Raw genomic sequence first — 18,996 nt, 5'->3', positions numbered from 1 at the left:
TTGTTTTTGAACTTGAACCCGAGTGGGTTTGCTCTGAGGCAAACCCACTGGGTGTCGTTTTCCAGTGGGAGCGCACTGAGCTCACCCACTGGGTGTAGTCCCCGAGGCTACCGTCAACTTGAGCAGTCGGTGGGAGTCTTAGTTCCTGTTTTGATTCGAGTAAGGTAGATAGGGAAGGGGCCCTTTTTTCCTCCTCTTATTTTTCCGATGGGGGCGCGCTGAGCGCACCGACTAGGTGTAGTCCCCAAGGCTACCGTTGACTGAACCAGTCGGCGTTAGTCTTAGAGTTAGTATATTGTATTCTGCTTGACTTCTGTGTGTTGATGAAAAACTACATGCGGGCCCCCGGGGCGCGATGATGTTGTGGAAAAGGAGCTGCAAGCCCTTCGACTGAGCCTTGATGCTGAAAAGGCCAAGAATTGGCAACAAGAATAGGAGAAACACATAGCTGAAGGTAAGCTTTCGTTGTCCAACTAGCTCTTGATTCGATTATCTTCCTTATCCGACTAAGGCCATCTTATCAGATCGCCTTTCTGAGAGGGTGAAGAATTCCATTTCTCTAGTTACCATGAAGGAGGCCCTCGAGAAGAGGGATGAAGAAGTCACATCGGTTTGGAAGGAGGCCAAGCAGAAGACCCAGGCGGCCGAAAGCTTAAGACGGTCGGGACACTTGAAGAAGAGAATCGGCTTCTGAAGGCTAGCGCAGAGAAATGTGCTACGAAGCTTGCTAAGATGAAGAAGCACTACACCGAGTGGGAGACCAAATTTGGGAAGGTCGTCGCCAAGAGAGCTGAACTCGAGCAGTTCATAGAGGACTTCCGCAAGGAGCATTGTGAGAAGCTTAAATGTGTGTTATGCATCCGAATGATCTCTCGTTATCCCCTTGCAATTTTTAAGTGATGTTTTCTTATCTTTTTGTTTTCCGACTGAATCCAGCCTTATCCATTGGTGTTGAGGAAGAGACAACATGAATAGAGAAAGAACTAAATCTGAAGGCAGAGCAACTGAAGGACAGTGCTGTCTTAGCTCTTCTCAGGATGGAAGCCCGCGTCAACTATGTATTGGGTTTCTTTAAGTGGCTTCAGTCGACCATTAGGGACATAGATAAAGAGAAGACCCCTGACAATGAACTCCCAAAGGACGCCCAGACCATCATGAACCGTGTGAAGGCCATCCCCAGAGAACTCTAATCTTGGAAGAAGTCATCAGCGAGGGCCGCAGTCGACATCGATCTCTCACTCGTCGACATCCATTGTAAAGGAGTGGAGGAGGAGAAGCTGAAGAACCCCGGGTCATCAACATGAAAAGTGCCAAGGTCGAGGACTTCATGGAGATGTTCATGGCTGCCGCCACCAGGATTGCGGATGGGATCGACCTCCACAGCTTCGTGGAAGCAGTGGAATCTTCGGCCTCCGAGTGATGCTCGGAGGAAAAAAACATTTAAGTTTAGATTGGCCTTGGGATGCCGAGTGGTTTTATGTGTCCCCAAACTTTGAGCGAGCCTCGAGCTCTCTCTTATGCACACCTTTTAAAGAACTTGGTTCTGTTCATCCACATTCGAGTTTTGGATCCTATTTGCTTGGTTGTCTTTATTCAGGGTCACTTTACTCGGTCGAAAGCGGGTTTGCATCTGAGCCCGAGAGTGTGGAAGTTTTCCTCACTCGGGATGGTTTGTGACTTAGGCGAAAGCTGGTTCGCAGCTAAGCCCCTGAGTGTGGAAGTTGTCCTCACTCAAGATGGTTTCTAGCTTAGGCAAAAGCTGATCCACAACTAAGCCCCCGAGTGTGGAAGTTGTCATCACTTGGGAGGGTTTTTGACCTAGGCGAAAGCTGATCCACAGTTAGGCCCCCGAGTGTGGAAGTTGTCCTTACTCAAGATGGTTTTTGACTTAGGTAAAAGCTGTTTCGCAGCTAAGCCCCCAAGTGTGGAAGTGGTCCTCACTCAGATGGTTTTGTTCATATTGGTGACCAAATGAAGAGCTTACTACATTCAGAACTGTTTTAACTTAGGCGAAAACTATTTTGCAGCTAATCCCCGAGTGTGGAGGTTGTCCTCACTAGGGGCTGGTTTTTTGTTTCTTAGGCGAAAACATGTCCTCTACCAGGAAATGATTATTCTGTTCATCCCGGCAACCGAATGAAGAGCTTCCTACATTCGTAACCGTTTTAACTTCGGCGAAAGTTGGTTCGCAGCTAAGTCCCTGAAGATGGAGGTTATCCTAACTTGGGTATGGTTTATATTCCTTAGGCGAAAACATGTCCGCTACAAAGAAATGATTGTTATGTTCATCTTGGTGACCGAATGAAGAGCTTGCTATATTCGAATTGTTTTAACTTAGGCGAAAGCTGCTTCACACCTAGGTCCCCGAGCGTGGAGGTTGTCCTCACTCGAGGCTGAGTTTTGCTCCTTAGGAGAAAATAAGTCCGCTACCAAGAAATGATTGTTCTATTCATCTTGGCAACCAAATGAAGAGCTTGCTACATTTAGAACTGTTTTAACTTAGGCGAAAGCTGGTTTGCAGCTAAGTCCTCGAGCGGGGAGGTTGTCCTCACTCAGGGCCGTTTTTTGTTCCATAGCCGAAAACAGGTCGCTACCAAGAAATGATTGTTCTATTCATCTTGGTGGCCGAATGAAGAGCTTGCTACATTCGAAACCGTTTTAACTTAGGCGAAAGCTGGTTTGCAGGTACGTCCCCGAGCATGGAGGTTGTCCTCACTCGGGCCGGTTTTTGTTACTTGGGTGAAAACAAGTCCGCTACCAAGAAATGATTGTTTTATTCTCTTGGCAACGAAATGAAAAGCTTTCTACATTCAGAATTGTTTTAACTTAGGCGAAAGCTGGTACACAGCTAAGTTCCCGATAGTGAAGGTTGTCCTCACTCGGGGCCGGTTTTTGTTCCTTAGGAAAAAATAGGTCCGCTACCAAAAAAATGATTTACGCCCACTAGGTGTGTGTTTCACCGGAGTGAGTGGTTTGACCATAGTTGAAGAAAGGAAATGTTTTATTCTTCTAACTATTTAGGTTCATTATATGAATGCAATGATACGTTCTAAGTATAGAACTTGCGGAGCAGGTCCGCGTTCCAGGTTTTGGGCTCTTCCACCCCATCCTCAAGGTTGTATAATATATAAGCTCTGTTGTGTAGGACTTTGGAGATGGCGTATGGCCCTTGCCACAGAGGTGCCAACTTGTGGGGGTTTTGTTGGTCCAATCGGAGGACCAAGTCCCCTTCTTGAAACGCTCGGCCCATGACTTGCTTGTCATGGTAGCGCCACAGGTCTTGCTGGTACAGTGTGGAGAGAATGAGGGCTAACGCTCTTTCTTATTCCGAGAGATCCAAACTGTCTAAGCGTGCTGCTTTGGCTTCAGCTTTGTCGTACTGCTCCACTTAGGGGGAGTTGTGACGTAAATCACTCAGCAGAACAGCTTCCGACCCATACACCATGAAGAAAGGAGTACGCTTGGTTGAAAGATTCGAAATCGTTCGCATACCAAACAAGATGGATGGAAACTCTTCTACCCATGCGCCTTCGGCGTATTTGAGATCTCTCATTAGTCGGGGTTTCAATCCCTAGAGTATCATACCGTTCGCCCATTCTGCCTGCCCATTCGACTATGGGTGAGCCATGGAGGCGTAATTAACCCGAGCGCCTTGGGAGTGATAGAACTCATGGAACTCATCCGAGTTGAAGTTAGTTTCATTGTCGGTCATGATGTCATGAGGGACTCCAAATCGAAAGATAATCTGCCGAATGAAGCTGATGGCACTCGCTGAATCCAGGCTTTGGATGGGTCTCACTTCGACCCACTTGGTGAACTTATCCACTACAACTAGCAGGTGGGTGAATCCACTCGTCCTAGTGCGCAAAGGGACAACCATGTTGAGGCCCCACACTGCGAATCGCTAGGTGAGCGGAATCGTTTTCAACATGGATGGAGGCTTGTTCGATTGATTTTTATAGAACTGGCATCTAACACACAGTTCGACCAAGTCTCTTGCTGCCTCGTTGGATCGGGCCAATAAAAACTAGCTCGGAAGGCCTTGGCCACCAGGGTACGAGAGGACGTGTGATGTCCGTAGGTTCCTGAGTGGATCTCGTGCAAGATCTGCAGTCCTTCCTCTGGGGAAATGCACTTTTGACAAACTCCTCTAACACTCTTCTTGTAAAGTTTGTCTCCGAGGACTTCAAAAGCTTTAGACCACCGAAAGATTTGGCAGGCTTCCTCTTCGTCTTTGGGGAGTTCTTGCCGGAGCAAGTAAGCCAGATAAGGCTGAGTTCATTCGGGTGTCATGACCATCATCTCGTGGATGAGGTTGACCACAATCGAGACATCAATTTCAGTTGGATTGGATGGGCCGATTCCTTGCGTAGGCTCTTGTATAAAAGGGTTCTTTTTGACTGAGGGGGTGCGCAGGTGCTCGTGGAACACGCCTTTCAGAACAACTTTCTGAGTAGATCAAATTTTTGCCATCTCATCAGCCACTTGATTCTTGGCTCGGGGCACGTGGTGCAACTCCAACCCTTCGAAGTTCTTCTCTAGTTTTCTAACTGCATTGCAGTACACTGTCATGGCTTGGCTTCGAATGTCCCATTCCTTCATCACCTGGTTGACGACAAGGTCCGAGTCATCGCAAACCATCAATCGTCGCACACCGTGAGAGATGGACATGCGGAGTCTGTATAGGAGGGCTTCATATTCGGCCTCATTATTACATGAGTCGAAGTGGATTTCGAGCACATAGTTCAGTCGGTCTCCCCTGGGGAGACGAGAACCACTCCAACCCCTGAACCGTGGAACATCTTGGATCCATTGAAGAACATGGTCCAATGTTCGGGGACGCTAGGAGCTGGCTGCTCTTGTTCTATCCATTTGGCAAGGAAGTCGGCCAAGGCCTAAGACTTGATCGCTTTTTTGGCTTCAGACTTGATCTCAAGCAGGAGGAGTTCAATTGCCCAATTAGCCTCTCGGCCATTAGCATCCGTGTTATGCAGGATTTCCGCCAAGGGAGCGTAACTACTGACAATGATCGAGTGATCTTGAAAGTAATGGACTACCTTCTTCATAGTCAGGTAAATATCGTAAACCAGCCTCTCGTAATGCGGATACCTCTGTTTGGAGGGATTCAGTACCTCCGAGATGTAATAGATGGGCCTTTTACCTTATATGCATTGCACGATTCCTCATGTTCACGGTGAGAATGGTGCTAACCACTTGGCTAGTTGCAGCAATGTACAGGAGTATGGCTCGTGGCTGATCGGACCAGCTAACACCGGTTGGGTGGATAGCAAGGCTTTGAGCTGGTCGAAAGCGACTTGCGCTTTGTTTGTCCACTCGAATATGTTAGATTTCTTCATCAGTCGGTAAAGAAGCAGTGCCTTCTCGCCGAGTCTTGAGATGAAGCGGCTCAGGGCTGCGAGGCAGCCTGTGAGCCTTTGCACATCATGGATGTGCTCTAGACGTCTCATTTAGACTATGGCACCGATTTTATCGGGGTTGGTCTCAATACCTCGCTCGGAAACGAGGAAACCGAGCAATTTACCGGCCGGCACTCCGAAAGTGCATTTGACCGGATGGAGCTTGATCCCAAAGCACGTGAGGTACATGAAGGTTTCAGCAAGGTCGGTCGGGAGGTCGAATCCTTTCCTGGAGTTGACCACAATGTCATCCGTGTACACTTCAACGCTCCGACTGATCTGTTCCTGTAGACACTTCTGGATCATGCATTCAAAAGTAGCCCCGGTGTTTTTAGGTCGAATGGCATGGTGATGTAGTAAAAACACCCGAATGGGGTGATGAAGGCCGTTTTTATTTCATCCGGTCCATACATTCGATCTGGTGGTATTTGGAGTACGCATCCAGGAACGACAGGTGTGCACATCTAGCAATTGAATCTATGATCTCGTCTACCCTAGGTAAAGGGAAATGGTCTTTCGGTCAGGCCTGATTGAGGTTCTTGAAGTCAATACACATTCGGAGCAAATTGTTCTTCTTAGGCACCATGACCACGTTCGCCGACCACTCGGAGTGGTATACCTCGCGGATGAACTCAACATCTTGGAGCCGAGCGATCTCTTTGCCGATTGCCTTGCGCTTCTCCATGGAGGAGTGGCGCAAGTGCTCCTTGACGGGTTTGACTTTGGAGTCTACTCGGAGGCGGGGCTCGGCCAGTTTTCTAGGAACACCAGGCATGTCAGAAGGCTTCCATGCAAAGATGTCCCAGTTCTCACAGAGGAACTGGATGAGCTTGGCTTCCTATTTGTTGCTGATTGATGTGGAGATGTTTGTCACGGAAGCACTTAGATCGGTTGAGTGGACGTGGACCCACTTGGTATAGCCAGCCAACTGAAAGGCCGACTCAGTAGCCGGTCGTTTGGATTTGAGCAAATCGTCAATTTCCACCGTCTTCTTGTACCCTTCGAGCTCGATCGTTGGAACTTGCTCGTTAGCGATCGGAGAGCCCTGTTGCAGGCATTGTTCGGCGACCTTCCGATTGCCGGTCACTGTAATCTCGCCTTTCAGCCTGGCATCTTAAGTTTAAGATCTACGTAACATTACTGGGCCATGAAACGTATGTAGGCAGGCCAATGCAGGATGGCGTTATAGGGACTTTTGAAGTCAACGACCTCAAGGGTCAGTCTTTGCTTCCTGTAATTCTTCTCACCGCCGACTACGATGTTCAAGGTGATCTGACCGAGTGATTCGTCCTTCTTCCTAGGGATGACCCCGTGGAACTGCGTGTTGCTCTTGCTAAGTTGGGACAATGGAATGTCCATTGCTCTGAGCGTGTCGATGTAGATGATGTTGAGGCCACTGACACAGTCGGACCCCATTGACAGCCGGGTCGACGACCAAAGCCTCCCTCCCACGGGTGGCGATGTTGGCTGGGTGGTCCAATTGATCGAATGTGACATGCGTTTTTGGCCAATTGAGGTACTTCGTGGTAGCCGAAGCCGCCATGTTTACCTCCTGATTGAGAACTTTTAATCGGCTCTTGCTCTCAACATCAACAAAGATCGTGAGAACTTTCTCTACGTTTGGATACCCGGGGGTAGTCTCCTGATCTTCCTCATCACTCTTGTCCCCGAAGGGCTCTTCACCTATCTCTTGCCGGAGCAAGAGACAGTCTCGAGCCATGTGCTTGGCGGGGATGATTTCCCCTCCTCATCCTTCCTAGCATGGAACAGGCACAACTGGTCCATAAGGTTGCTTTTGGACTCGACCTTCTTCTTGCCTGCCCAATCTTTTCTTCTTCTTCTTGGGCTTGCTTTGGCTCTGCCCTGGAACAGCAGCTACTTCGGCTTTTCCCAATGGGTCACCCTTTTTCTTCTGTTTTTTATCGGCGTTGCCCGACTGTCAGGCTTCGCTGGCTTGGCCTTTCCTACTGCGGAGGCAATCTTCTTCACCATTCGCGTACTAATTGGCGATTTCCATTGCCCCACTGAGGGACAGATCCCTCGATCGACCAAACTTGAGGATGAGCTCCCGATACCGACTGCCACTTTGAAAGAGCACATGGCCTGATGCTCGGTGACGTTTTCCACCGTGTTGTGCAACGTGTTCCACCGCTGGATGTACTCCCGGAGGGTCTAGTTGCTCTTCTGAACATAGTGTTGTAGCTCGGTTAAACCGCCTAGGAGCTTGTAAGTGCCCTCGAATGTTGTTACGAACACTCGGGCTAAATCTCCCCAGCCGTGGATATCGCTGGAGGGAAGATGGTTGAGCGATGCCCTCGATGATCCCTCGAGCATGAGAGGTAGAAGCTTCATTGCGACGAAGTCATCACTGCCGCCTATCTGGATGGCCACTTGGTAATCCTCGAGTCAAGTCTCTGGCTTGGACTCACTATTGAACTTGCCGATCCCCATGGCCAATCGGTGATTGGATGGGATCTCCGCTTCACGAATGTGTCGACCGAAGCACTCGAGGCCAGATACTCGACAGCCTGCGCGCGATCGGTCGACCACATTTTGTGTGATAATGGACCTCGCGTTGAACTAAGGGACTAGTAGCCGTCGTCCCCGTAACCCCTATGTCGATTGGAGCTTGGCCTGCGGTCATGGGGCTGGTTTCCGAGAGAACCAGTCCTCAGAGGAGGTGTTCTACTACGAACCCGATGTTCATGTAGTCAATCTCCGTGCGGGCCTATCGGAAGAGGACGAGATTTTTGATGTCTTTCGAGTTCATGCGGGCTGTGAGCCGACTGCACTGTGTCCGCCTAGACGGACCTGCTATGGAAATGATGTCGTGATTGTGACACCACACATTTTTGCTGCATGGCAGTCTCCAGCAGAGCCTGGATCTTTCGAATGCCTTTTCCGACCACATACTCACTCGGCTGGATGGAATCAACAATCCGAATGGCAGCGTCTAAATTCAGCACAGTTGTTTGCATCACCTCAATGTGGCAGGGGCGGTTGTTCAGAAACAGCTCCCGACAATTGCGACTAGAGCCAGGCTGATCCCTCGCGGCCCGAGCGTCGAGTAACTACTGGAGCCGCTTGAGACACTCGCGCTTGGCCAAAGCGGCCTCACGTGCGTTCTCCAACACTATTTCTTCCAGGGCATTCCCGGTGAAGGGGGTCCGAAGAGCTTGCTTGCTTCTTTGCCTAAGTTCCTCTCGCTGCTGCTATGTGAGCGGCTAGAAAACGTGGTGGCGACGCTCTCCACCATCACGCCCAGGAGAATTCTCCGCGGCGAATCCGGGGCCGCCTCCCTTATTTGTGTCGGACATCAAGACCTCACGGGCGTCTCCACTACTTTCGCAGCCGGAGTCGCCGAGTGATTCTTCGCTCGATGACGGGAAGAGGCTGACGGTGGGCTCTGCCTTGGGATGGCCTAGTGGGCCATCGCGTGCTTCATCCATGGCTGCAACTGCGAGCAGTGCTTGTGACAAATTGCAGTGGGGCGTGGGGGCACCGAGTGGTATGACACCGATGGCTGCCACATCAGGACCCCGTGCGCAACTATGCTGAAATGCGATGTACCTCGAGCAGAGAGGGCATCGGTGTCCAGTGGTGCATCCTGCAGCCATGCTGAGTCATCGACGACAAAGTTGAGGGAGCCGAAGAGGATCTGTCCGCCGAGTGTCATCATGGCGACAAAAAGGTAAAACTTCTACGCCGCAGGATTTGCTAGACGCGTAGCCCCATGGTGGGCGCCAACTGTCGTGGGAATGATCCTGAAAATAGTACCAGGGGTACGAATGAGGGGCGGAGCCTAGCTAGGGCGGAGACGATACACTCGGATGTATGAGTTTCGGCCCCACTCGGGAGTGGTAACAACCCTACATCTCAAGCCTCGGAGGCTGGTGTTGGATTATAGAATGTGAGATTGTACAAAATGTTGAACCCTTGATCAGGAGCCCGAGGGTGGCTTATATAGAGTGTGCCACGACTGTCCGGACTTCATTACAAGGGCGAGTAAATGCTAATAACTACAAAAGTTACTAGTAACAACAACTCTAACTATGGCGTTACTGGTAATGCGTGTCTTCACTTCACTTCATGTGATAGTTTAAGTCTGTGGCCGTTGTAGTCTCTTCGTTGCCCACGTCCTGCTGTAGTCCGAGTGTTGAGGGACGTCCGACTGATACGAAATAGTCCGAGTGAAGTCATGTGAGCCTAGTGAACACATAGTTGTCCGAGTGAGACTATGACTACATAAGTGAGGGACGCTGATGTCCATGTAGGGTCTTGGGTAGGTCTAGGGATTCAGGTTTGCAGGACTACCCCTAATGTACAACCCCATCAATCGGCATCACCGTTATGGTGGTGGCATTAGTTCTTGTTTTGTCTTGGCTTGCCATTTCCATCCCAAACTTCAGCGGTACCGGGGTTCTCTATGTTATGGCCGCGCCGAGCTAGCCAATTGTCCTCGCCCACACAAAAGTGGGTCATGAGGGAAGTGAGGGCAGACATTGTTCTCCACCTATCTTGGCCGAGCTGGCGAGCCAACCATTCGTCCCAGATATTATGCGTGAAGGAGGTTATCGCCTCGGCATCCGAACAGTTCACGATCTGGTTCTTCTAGGTTAGGAACCGATTCCAGAATTCTATGGCTGATTCTCCCACCTTTTGGACGATGTTACTCAGGTCGGAGGAATCCGACGGTTGGACATAAGTTCCCTGAAAATTAGATAGGAAGGCTTCTTCGAGCTCTTCCTAGCTTCTGATGGAATTTTTGGGTAAGTTGTTTAGCCAGTGTCGCGCTGGTCCTTTCAACTTTAGGGGTGAGTACTTAATGGCATGGAGGCCATCTCCCTGGCCATATGGATGTGGAAAAGGACATCTTCTATCCACACGACAGGGGTCTGTGGTGTCGTCGTATATTTGTATGTTCACGGGTTTAAACCCTTTCGTAAATTGGCGTTACATGACATCATGTGTAAAGAATAGTGGGTGGGCGGCGCCTCTGACCCGGGCTATATTGTGCCGGAGATCGTCTGTTGGTTGTGCCCGGAACGGTTCCCGATCTTTGTTTTTGTTGGTAAAGCGAGGTTGGTCTCCATCCCATCGAGTGGGAGAGTACCTTCTAGATCCATAGATGGACCTGTTGTGACCTGTTATGTTGTCTAAGTCGCGTCATAGGTCGTGTTTGCCCATGGGTTGCATGTGTTCTTTTCCTTTCGTGCAGGGAGGCTTGGGTCTATACTCGGCTTCTCTGGTTGCTCTGTCGCGCCCTCGGGGTGGGCGATCGGGCTCATAGTACTGTGTGCGCCTAGGGGACACGGGTTCCGGTGCCTCGTCATCAAACTAAGTTAGTATGCGCCAGCGCGGGTAGCTTTTGTTTCGGTCCGATCACTCAGTGCCATATCCTTCTTCGTCTACCAGTACTTTTGTCCATCTACTGTTTATGGTATCTTGTTCGGCTTGGAGCCGCTATTGCTTCGCTTTTAGGCCATGGGCGGTAGCTATGAGCTGCTGCATGAACCGTTCCTGACCTTCAAGGTCCTCGAGAACTGTGAAGTCTTCAGCCTCTAGGCTATCTTCCGCGTTGACAGGGGGGAGGTATTTGTCGTCATCTGAATTAGTGGGGGCATTGGAATCGTGCTGGCCCTCGGGCTTGTTCATGTCATCTAGTGGCTTCTCGGGAGCTCCGAGGTGGTCGCGGTCCTCCGGGGTTATATTTTCCCGGTGCCTTGTATGGTCTCCCTTCCTTTGTTTGCCTTGGATCGCTTACTCTGGCTTCGGCACTTTGATGGCTCCTCCCCGGACTTATCGCCATTTTGTTTGGGTTTATGATCACCATTGTCATCGGGTGTGTCCACCATGTAGACGTCGTAGGTGGAGGTGCCAGTCCAGCGCCCGGTATTTAAAGGGCCGGGGTCATCGGCCTCATCGTCCATGTCTTCAACCTCCTCGGAGGTGTAATCGAACATGTCGGTTAAGTCTTCTATGGTGGCTACCAAGTGGGTGGTGGGTGTGCCATAAAAGTCCTCATAATCTGCATTCCAACCGATCCGACTATAGGTCGGGCTAAGTCCGTCCGTGAATTTCGACGACTGGATTCGGTCGAGCGTCTCGTTTAACATCGAGAGGCTTTCCTGATCGATCTCTTGATAGTTTTCGGAGTTGTCCTCCATGGCTTCCACGAGGGACGCGTATTTGGCAATGGTTGTTTGCTGTTGCTCGGGCACTAATGTTAGGTCCGGGCACAAAGCCAACTTTTTGAGAAAGAGGGAACCAAAGGCATGGCCGGGCATGAGATCCAAAGTCAAGGCTTCGGGGTTTTGGAGCTCATCGGATGAAACCGTGATCTTAGAGGGGAAAACATTGCCCCAGGAATCGACGGAGAATTCGAGATTCCCGAACCTTATATCCTGACCGGGGACGAAGCCTCTGATCGGGCCGAGGCGGCTGATCAATTCGGCATGCAGCATGAAGGTGCCGAACGCGAGAACCTGCCCGAGAATGAAGATGTCTCCGTTGCTGATTCAATCGCAGTTGGTTAAGCGAGCCATCAATCCGTCGAGTGATCTCACAATGGAACTCTCAATGAAAGAACCAATGTTGGTGTCAAAACCAGCGGATCTCCGGTAGGGGGTCCCGAGCTATGGACCTTGAATCGATGGGTTACAGGGGACGATGGAGAAAGTGTTTACCCAGGTTTGGGCCCTCTTGAGGAGATAAAACCATATGTCATGCTTGATTATATTGATGTGGATGAGAATTACAAAGTTGATCTAGCTCGAGATCGTATGAGCTAAAACCCTAGATGAGTCAACCTGCCTATACGGATGAAACCCTCTGGTTTATATAGACACCAGGGGTTCCTGGGGTTACATACAACCGACCTCCAGTTAGGGACAAATGAACCAATCTAGACTACTTAAATTGGATGACACGCTAGTCTTCGAACTTTCCTTCCCGAACATGAGGTCGTGAACCAATCCGGTCTTCAACAACACGGCCCATTAGGTCGGCCTGTAAGAGATGTGCCGACCGTCCGAGGACCCTTAGTGTTGGACTCCCTCACATGGTGTGATCAACACCACATGCAACACTTGTTCGCGGGTTCCCCCATCTCCCAAGATTAGTGGGGACTTGGGAGACGAGGTTATAGTATTTTTCGTCATACTACCAAGGGAGGCTCTCGAGTGAGTAGTATGTTCGTATTGTTCGCAGAGAGCTGAAACCATTGCATAGTTGGCACCATCTTTCTTCATTCTTATTTGATGTTTTTTTGTGTGAGGTTTTAGAGTTTGTGGTCATTTTCTTGCCAAACTGAAGTTCATAAAAAATAGTGTTTGTATGCATCATCTTTGTGTTTTTGATGTTGGAGATTTAACCGGTTCAAATTTGGGAAAGGTTCTCTTCCTTATCCTATACGCATTTCTTCCCCATTTCTAGTTATTAATGTATTAATTCGATGTTGGATAGTGATTGTCATCATCTATCCAACAAGCTTGAGTTTGCTGATTTTCGAGTTCGTTCGGAGAAGTAATGGCTGTTTTGGCATAGGCGGTTGTATTGACTGTCCGGTTGCTCTCGCGGATGTGTCGCCCCGTGTACCAAAATAGGGTGGTTCCATTCTGGTACCATGGCGGTACCATGCGGTAGTCGCGTGATTGTCCCACCATCATTCTCTGCAGTGGTACAACCGATAATCTAAGGCGGTTTTACTCCTTTGGACTTAGCGGCTACACGAGTCCGGATGTTGTGGTTGTTCCAGTCCGTGTACCATCTCTTGTACCGCAAACAGGCGAGTCCATTCAGGTACTAGGACGATACACGGTGGTACCTATGTGGTTTTCCCTCGTGAATTTTGTTTAATGGTACCACACCACACATCATAGGATGGTACTCCTGCTTGGAGTGGTTCTATCACACTCAGCTCCGATTGTACCGCTCTTGTGTTTTCTGCACATAAGGGAAGATTCGTGTGTGTGGGGGGCTATAAAAGTGGGTCTTCTTCCCCAATGCTCCCAATGACTTTGAGAAAGTTTTCCCGGTCATTGTTGACCTCTTGGTGCTTGCTTTCTCTCTATTCCTCCCATGATTTTTGCATATACTTGAGGGAAAAAGAGAGGAAATCCATATCTACATTTCCACCAATTGAACTCTCCTCTAAGTGAGGGGAATCCCTTGGGTATATATCTTGAAGTTATATGTGTTCCCTACTTTGTTCTACCTCTCATATTCCATCGTAGCTTTTGTTGTTGTGGTGGACCTTCAGGGAGAAGGACTTGAGCACTCTCTGTGCTCTTGCCAGTGCATTTGGTGCATAGGATTGAGTTCTCCATGGTGATACATGATACATGAAAAGTTGATAAGCTTATTAATGTTGGGAGTTTGGGCACCCTAGAGCTTGTGCCTGTTGGGTGCTTGGTCGCCCTAAACGAATGATGGTGTCGTAGAGCTCGATCATCGTGGTGTAAAGTTTGGTCAAGCTTTAGGATCTCCAAGTAAGTTGTGGAGATTGCCTCGAGCAGTTTTTACGGGTTCGAAGACTGCCCCCAAGGGTTGCCAATTGTATGGGTTCGGTGACCGCCTCCAAGGGTCATCACTTGTACAGGTTAGGTGACCGCCCTCAAAGGCCGCTTAGTGGAATCACGACACATTGCATTGTGCGTGGGCATGAGGAGAATAAGGTGGCCCTAGTGACATTTTGGGGATCAATGTGCCTCCACACCACTCTAATGGAGATTAGCATTCACAAGGGTGTGAACTTCGGGATACATCGTCGTCTCCGCTAGCCCCGGTTATCTCTTACCCGAGCCCTTTACTTGTGCACTTACTTCGTGATAGCTATATTATTTCATATTATATATCTTACTATCACATAGTTTTATCTTGCTTAGCATAAGTTGTTCGTGCACATAGTTGAGCCTAGTATATTTAAGTTTTGTTATTGACAAATTAAATGCTAGTTTTATTTTGCATTTGTTCAAACCTAAACTATAGTTGTTTTAAAGAGCCTATTCACCCCCGTCTAGGTGACATCCACATCCTTTCACCATCCCTCATCTGTTATCAGCGGTCCACTCTCCCTTAACTCATTGTACCCCCTACTTGAACATGATGCTTTATGATATATACTCCCGCCCTCCAGTAAAGCTTGTCGTCGGCATAGTCTAATGGCAATTTTGCAAAACAAACCTTCTACCTTCAAATCTGTTACAAATAGGTCCCTCACTCCTTCCTCCGTATAGTCAACGTCGGGTCACGGATCCGTGCCATCGCCGACCTGTGCGTCTACCGCTCACGTGCGCCACCGCCTACCACCTTCGCCTCCGCCTAGGAAGCGACCTGTGTTCCCTCTATCCTCGCCGCCACCATGAAGGCGGTCTGCTGCTGATGTGCACATGCGCTCCCACCACGGCCGCCCACATGTTGTGTCCACCGGCACCACCACCACTATTGCCCACCTGCTCCGTCCACCTATTGTTGTTGCCCATCTGTGTTGCAGCTTTGGCCGCCCACCTAGTGTGTGCATCCCATGGCGACCTGGACTAGTTCTTCTTCAGCCGCCGGCTGCTATCACTCATGGTGGTGGGCGGCGCCTTTTCTTCTAAACGTTCCCTGCGCCGGCCTGTGTTGGTGCTGATTTCCACGGCCAGCCTCTGTTGTTGCTTCCCCATCCAACCTCTACTGCTTCTTCTTGTGGTCAGTCGAATCAAACTGAAATGAAATTGGAAGTGGAGACGGCAAGGAGAAATTGAAATGAAACTGAAACTCAAATTGACTAATCTTCACAATATATCGACATGTACAATGCTCGTATTACTGTTATCTCAAAATTCTAATACTTGATACAATGCTCACACTACTGAACTGGGATTAAAGGTTTAGTTTTTGTGCACTATACTAACATTTACATTGCGGTTTCACTCGAATAAAGGTTTAGTGTTAATGTCACTGGGATCAGACTACCATGAACCACGAGCAGGTCATCCAGAAGGACGACACGAGACGGTGTCGTTCTAATGATTAGTTTTGTGGATGTTTTAGTGGAGAGGCAAAAATATTTATAGTCCTGATAATGAAGTGCCAGCAGACTTAAAAAAAAGTGTCTCTCCTCCATGTACTAGTGCATGGCTTACTCCTTTTCGAGCTTTCTGTGACATTCTGTATGAGATTCTCATCGCCAATTCTCTTACTCTGCAGCATATTCGCAAGACTAAAGTAGGAAAAAATAAACTCCGAAGTTTAGTCATCATTCTTCAGAAGTAAGCTCATAGTGATGATGGATCTAGCTCGTGTGCATGTCATGTACACCCAAAATTTATTCAACCTGGCTTGGGATAACAGGTGACGAAAAGCATGTTACTAAAAAACTAATGTTTAGTGTTGCGGTCATAACTTACAAGCTAGATAGGGCCGACGACAAGCATGGGCGGAGGGAAGGCAACTATCATTACTGACACTCACGAAACTGCTCAACTCGGCTTCTACAAATATCTTCCATGGGCTGTTGTAGGGAGGGACGATCCACATGTCAATGGTGATCCGCATCCTCATCTAGAAAGGAGATGGGAAAGGATGATATGCAGCTCGTTGGTGAATACCATGAGTGACCCCCTGTCGTCTATAGAGCAGCAACGTCGACGATGAGGTAGTCACCGGTGAAGGGGACGTGGGAAAGGTGGAAATTTAAGGGGAACGAGGGAGCTGCATGGGGAGCGGTGGACCTGTGCGGGGGAGCGGTGGACCTGCACGGCGCATCAACGCGGCATGGTGGAGCTGCTTTGTGGCTAAAAGGATTGGACCGTGGGTTTGGTCGGAGAAAGTTGGAGCATTTTTCCGCAAAATGAGCATGGAGGGAGTATTATTATCTAACGATGTGTTGCACCTGTAATATGTTTGAGTAGTTTAGTTTTGTCCTAGGGTTGACTGGTAATCATGATTGGTTTGAGTTCTATGTTTTATTTTGTTGATGTCCTATGGTGCCCAACATCTCTCAAAGTGCATTATGTCGACCACAAGGGGTGATTGGGCGTTTTTTACAAATTCTCATCTGAGGAATTTCTAGATGAAGATATAGTGGAGTGGCCAAAATCAATGCAGAGGATAAGTACTCAGGCACATGTGAAATACATGAACAACACAATAAACATGATAAATTGAAGCATATGAGTGATTGAGTAACTAGCGATCAAGGTAAGTGGAGTGATTGAAGAGCTTGGATTTAAGAAATTGAGAGAGTCTTTAGTCAAAGTATTCACAAACACAACAAGCAATTTCGTCAAGATGCCAGTAAGTAAGTGAGGGGTGAAGAAATAGAACCAGGAAGCTTGGTTGATACAATGGATTTGTTCGACCAGTTCCGACTACTATCAGTTTTATGTTTGGTTGGGGCAGCTGAGCTTGCACTCTAAAGACACTTAGTCCTCACTGTACTCCCCCTGAGCTAAAGTCACACATACTTGGCCCAATTACTTGTGGTAAGTCTTCAAGGTAGACTTCCAAACCTTCACAGGCTTGGTCACCCAATAATTTAGAATTACTCTTGGATGCTGTATACCATGACGCCTAACCATCTGGAATATACAGAGTCTACAAAGGTAACAAGAGTTGGTTCTATATAAGGAAATTTCTTCAATGATGCTCACTCACTTTGAGGCTCTGGGTGTATGCGTTTTTCTTCACTTAGGTTTCTCTCTCAGTCATCGGAGGAAGAGTTGCTCTAAATGACACTTGTCAATCTCTCTCAGACCAGCCAACCAACTAACGGTTGTGGGGGTGGCTATTTGTAGCCAGGGCAACCCGACATGATATGACTTAAATGCCCCTATAGATATGGTCGTTGTTAGGATAAGATCATTTGGACAACTGGCGCTAAGCACAACAATGGTCAAAAATTTTAACTCACAAATTCCTCGAGCTTATCAAATTTCTCATGGTAGGCAATTCACAGTAGCAAACTCCTAACCCCTAAATCACACTAATTTCCTAAGACCAGAAGAACTTCATCTCTGTCAGTGAAGAACTCGACTGCACTGTAAGAGTTTTCCAAATTCTTCACTCTAAGAAATATGTAGGTGTAGGTTTTTCAGAAGAGCATCACACGGAAATACGCCTATGTATCTCCTTGACCCCCCTTAACAGTATAGTGTTTCCTATGAATCAAGAAAAAAAGAAATGAACTATGAAAATGATAGTCTTCAAGCCAAGTCCTTGTCTAAATTCCTTAAAGGTCACACCAAATTCTTCACGTCAATTTCTTCTTGAAGACCACCAAAGTCCTCACTTGTAGAAATATATTTTCAGGGGTCATCTTTTCTTGGTTAAACCAAAGTCCCCGGGGACTATAATACTTGTGTACACTCATAAACTCATTAGTCCCTTAACCCATTTGTCTTCAATATTCCAAAACCACTAAGGGGGCACTAGATGCACTTACAATCTCCTTCCCTTTGGTGATAGGTGACAAATAGGTTAAGTTTTCAATGGGGATAAAATTATGATGTGAAAGTACAGACTTTGAAGAATTTGATTACAAGATATAGAGGAACTCCGCGTGAAGATGTACATATTGAAAAAAATTCTTTGGATTTAAAATGCACATGGCAGGATTAAATTGTGGAGATCCCCCCTATATCGTGGGATCAATTCGCACATTGAACATATAATATGAAGAATTTGAAATGCATGATGGAAAAAGACGACTCACAAAGTTCAACATGCGTGCATAGATAAATTTGAGGAATAAGCATCCAAAAAGGTTCAAAAGAGTGAGACCACCATCGGACTTATGTCTACAACTCATTAGAATAAACACGACACAATACCGAGAGTTGTAACTTAATCAAAAGTATGAGCTCATATATAGACTCTCTTGAAGACAATCTCAAATTCCTCCCCCTTTGTCATCAAATGACCAAAATGAGATGAAATTGAGTACTAACACTCGTGAAGAATTTCATTATTTAGGTGGTGGAGGAGCGTCAGTGTTGTTGTGAGGGTCGATTCTTGATGAATGACCAGAAGCAGTATCATCAAGTTCTCGAGCTTCATCAGTTTTGCACGATGATGAATATGAGATCATTTCAAGTTGAGGAACTTGAACTTCTTCTTGGGCATGTACGACCAATCAAAGTTCTGTTGGAAATCCATTTCTGCAAGTTCTTCAGCTGAATTGAGATGAGATAGAATAGCCCAACAATGATCAAAAGTCTCATGAGCATAATAGTGACTTTTCCTCACTGAGTTCTGTGTCACTATCATGTTGTGTATAATAGCAGCAAGGTGATGCTTGACCTGGTTATGATTGTGATCCACTTTCTGATGCATATTGATGAGCAGCTCACGGGAAGTCATGACACGAGGAGAAGCACCTTGAGGAATTTGATCTTAAGTTGTGTTTGCAGTGTTGCATGAGGCAATGTCATCACCAGTCGAGTGTGAAGTAGGCTGACAAGTTGGCCATCTAGAGGACGTGTGCCTTCTTGAATCACATCTTTACCTTTGCCAGGTACTGAGCAACTTTTACTGTGAAGAATTGCAACTGGCGGCATGTAGCTGAGATGGTTGTGAAGGTCAGCCTGATACTTGA

The sequence above is a fragment of the Hordeum vulgare genome, chromosome 4H (assembly GCF_904849725.1).
Source record: "Hordeum vulgare subsp. vulgare chromosome 4H, MorexV3_pseudomolecules_assembly, whole genome shotgun sequence".
Classification (NCBI taxonomy): domain Eukaryota; kingdom Viridiplantae; phylum Streptophyta; class Magnoliopsida; order Poales; family Poaceae; genus Hordeum; species Hordeum vulgare.
The sequence above is the reverse complement of the archived record's forward strand: the minus strand, read 5'-3'. Positions refer to the sequence as shown.